At 43.9% G+C, this 3,664-nt stretch overlaps 1 non-coding gene across 1 annotated transcript; it reads right to left on the bottom strand.

Annotated features, from left to right (window-relative positions):
• Positions 1 to 1,693: 1,693 nt before the first annotated feature.
• Positions 1,694 to 1,765, bottom strand: trnaa-ugc (transfer RNA alanine (anticodon UGC)). The gene has a single exon. It is a non-coding gene; the product is annotated as a tRNA-Ala (tRNA).
• Positions 1,766 to 3,664: the final 1,899 nt, after the last annotated feature.

Here is a 3,664-nt window from a genome sequence, read left to right as displayed (position 1 = left end):
ACATGTTTCCTGACATCAGAGAGCAGGTTTGTCTAAGACGTGCAATAGCTGGTCATCTTGTCCTTGCAACGGTGTGTGTCCATTGGCAAGCCTGGAGGATGCAGTCCAACATTCGGAGGGCCTGCAAGGACCATCTCAAAAGGGGACAATTTGTGCCTTGTACGCACGCGCATCCTCATAAACATCAACACGATTAGTAGACACTTAATCCAATTTAATTTTGTGTCTTCACAACATTTACTTAATTTAGCTTTTAGAATCCCATTTTCTTTTTCTATTGCACTGCAGACTGGGGATTGTAACTATAATATGTTTTGAGGTCAAATTGTAGCCCGTCCGAAAGCTGTGTCATAACTTTGTTTACAAAGTGCGTGCCATTGTCAGAATAATCTGGGAATAATCTCAGTCAATAATGCTTTTGCCACCGTAGATCCAGATACATGTTTTGCTGGAAATACTTCAATCCCTTTTGAAAACATGTCTACAGTATTAGACAGTATTTCTTGCCTTCACAGGGTGTTAATTCTATGAAGTCCATCATTACATGTTGGAATGGTCGTGTAGGTGGTGGGTGCGCTGCCTGTTGGGTGAGTGGACGTGGTCTACCAGAATTGAAAAGAGCACATGTGAGGCAGGATTGACAAACATTGGCTGCAATAGTGGAAAACCCTTTCGTGAACCATTGATTTTTGCACTGCAGGAACCATCCCCCCTTTTGAAACATGGTCTAATCTGTGTGTCATTTTAGCTTAACAAAAGAATAGACGCCGAGTGAGACAAGGTTTACCATCAGGGACAATTCATACGCCGTCATCAAAAGTTGCCCCGCACTCTCGCCACAAAGTGCGCTCAGCGGAAGTAGACAGTGAGTGAAGCTCAGCGAGAGTAAGGGAGGGGGGTGAGTGAGAAGTGGAAAGGGGTAGAGGAGAGGGAAAAGGAGAGGTGGAATGATGGAGGAGGTAGGAGCGATGCAGCTTGGCGGTGGCATCTGCACGTGCATTCCCTTGAGAGACAGGGTCAGACATGTTGGTGTGTGGCGTACATTTGCAGACCGCAATGGCAGAAGGTAGAAGAATGGCATCAAGAAGAGCTAAAACCTTGTTGTGGTGAAGAATAGAGTTGTCATCAGATTTCAAAAATTTGCGGTGGCGCCAAAGTCATGGACAAGCATAACGGGTGTCTGTGTAGATTGAACAGATTTTCCTTCTGCTAAACGACAAGCCTCTGTGAGCGTTGCTCCTGCAAGATAGAATTTACACAGTCGGGAACATACAAAGTGAGTGGGGCGTACCACACATAGTGACGTGTAGCAAGTACAGCCTGTTCACAGGCTGCCACCGCGTGGAGCCATGCAGGAAGGCCCCGAACCACCGGATCAAGTTGACGAGAGAAAATACCCCACTGGGCGGAGACGGTCGCCATGGCGCTGAAGTAACACAGATGTCATGTTGCCATGGCATTCTTCTACAAACTGAACAAAGGGCTTGGTTGAATCTGGAAGCCCATGAGTGGGGGATGACTGCAAAGCACACTTCAGATGTTCAAAGGCAGTGGTAGCCTCAGGCGTCCAGTTAACGTGTGATGAGGAAGTGAGTGACTTGTCCAGGGTGAAAGAGCGCACAGCAGAGTGAGTCAGTGAGTCACATTGTGTTCATCACTATAGTGAAGTTACATTCGCAGCATAGATGATAAATGGAGATGCTGGGGTTTGGACCCAGGACCTCATACATGCAAAGCACGTGCTCTACCAATGAGCTACATCCCCATACAGCTGAGTCATAATCAGAATAATTCGGGATGAAATGTCTACAATGAGAGCAATAAATGTCCACATTCCTAAAAAAGTCAATACCTGTTTCTTTGTGAGTAGTTTGGGTGTGTCAACAATAGCCTGCACTCGGGCTGGAGAAAGTGTTTTTTTCCCTGAGGAGTGAGGATGTGTCCCAAAAACTTAACCCTTTGAGACACAAACTGCAATTTTGACAAATATGCTTTGTTACCATCCAATGCAAGGTGTTTTAATAAAGCTATTGTATTAGTCTCACATTGTTCTTTGGTGGGTGCGCCAATCAACAAGTCATCGACATACTGTAATATAGCTGTGCTGTGTGAGTGTCAAAGGTTCAAGACTGCGGGCGAGTGCCTCACAAAACAGGGTGGGGCTGCAACGTCAGCTCCTGGCATAACCGTGTCCATTTTATTCCCGTCAAAAGTAAAAGCAGACCAAAATTGTGACTCTTTGTGAACCGGTACTGAAAAATGCGCTATATAAATAAATTTGCTTTGCTTTGTTTTGCAGCGATAGCATCGTACACTGCCAAATAAATTTAATAAATTTTGGATTTTCGAATTTTCGAATCATAACTAAATTTAATTGATCAAATATATATATATATATATATATATATATATATATATATATATATATATATATATATATCCATGCATTGTTTTTTACCGCTTATCCACACTCCGGTCGCGGGCTTCTGGAGCCTATCCCAGCTATCTTCGGGCGGGAGGCGGGGTACACCCTGAACCAGTCGCCAGTCAATCGCAGGGCACAAACAAACAACCATTCACACTCACATTCACATTCACACCCACCCACACACACACACACACACATATATATTCGTTTTTATTTTTTAAATTTTTTATTTATTTTTTTAACTTTTAGACTCCCTCTGTTTCACTATGAAGGAGCTGGACTGAATTTATTTTTTATTCCTCCTCCCTTTTTTTCCGATTACTGGAGAATGCTACAAAGACTCTTCATTAACGTTCGCGTTAGCTCTTTCAACTTTGCAATCTCTTGACCTCACAACATAGGTACACCTACATTGACATCTATATTCACATATAGACACACACCTTGAGTAAGAAGTTGTTATGGACAACAGTGATAGCCGTAAAGGGGGGTGGTATGCACTAACGTTGTACTCTGATGACTGCATTGCTGTATGTACCTGCCAACCTGTGCCATCTTCTAAGGAGACGTCGCCTAGACCCTCCGCCGAGCCGGATCGAGACGACGAAAGGGGGATTTGTCGACGGCATGCGCCTGCAAACTGAGGTTCCACAGTGACTCCCCCACAACTTGATAAACTGCATTCTTCCAAGCTGCCCTGCTATGAGACGGCCACTAAAAGGACGCCTGGCGTATGTCAACTGGACCTTAACCCAATTAGCAGCTTCCCGTCAAATCTTGATTCCCGTCTTCAAAAGACTCCTTTCCTTCTCTTGAAGATAGCAACCAAAAGTTTGGGGGACCCTCTCCCCGAGAAGACCAAGCTGGGACAGATCAACAACGGAACGCAAATACAGCAATGAACTATTTGCTTAATACTCAAACATGCACAATGGGCGCCGCCAAGCGCCCAATAGGAACAATTGCTGGGATACGGGCACCAAACATTGGCATGTGTGAGTTACTGCAAGGTGGACTGAGTGGTTTCGGTTAACTAAAGATAAAATGTCTGTTGTGATATTTCACGAACTCTGCAGAAATATTCCAAATGTATGCCTTGGTGTCTGTATCAGTGTTTCAACTTCACAAGTGCAGCTGCGAGATTTTGAGTACTGTTTGTCTTGATTTGTATATATATATATATATATATATATATATATATATATATATATCGTTTCCAGTGAGGGTTGGACTCCG

The sequence above is a fragment of the Phycodurus eques genome, chromosome 16 (genome assembly GCF_024500275.1).
Source record: "Phycodurus eques isolate BA_2022a chromosome 16, UOR_Pequ_1.1, whole genome shotgun sequence".
NCBI classification, from domain to species: Eukaryota; Metazoa; Chordata; class Actinopteri; order Syngnathiformes; family Syngnathidae; genus Phycodurus; species Phycodurus eques.
Note: the sequence above shows the minus strand (reverse complement) of the source record. Positions and strands in the feature narration are given on the sequence as shown.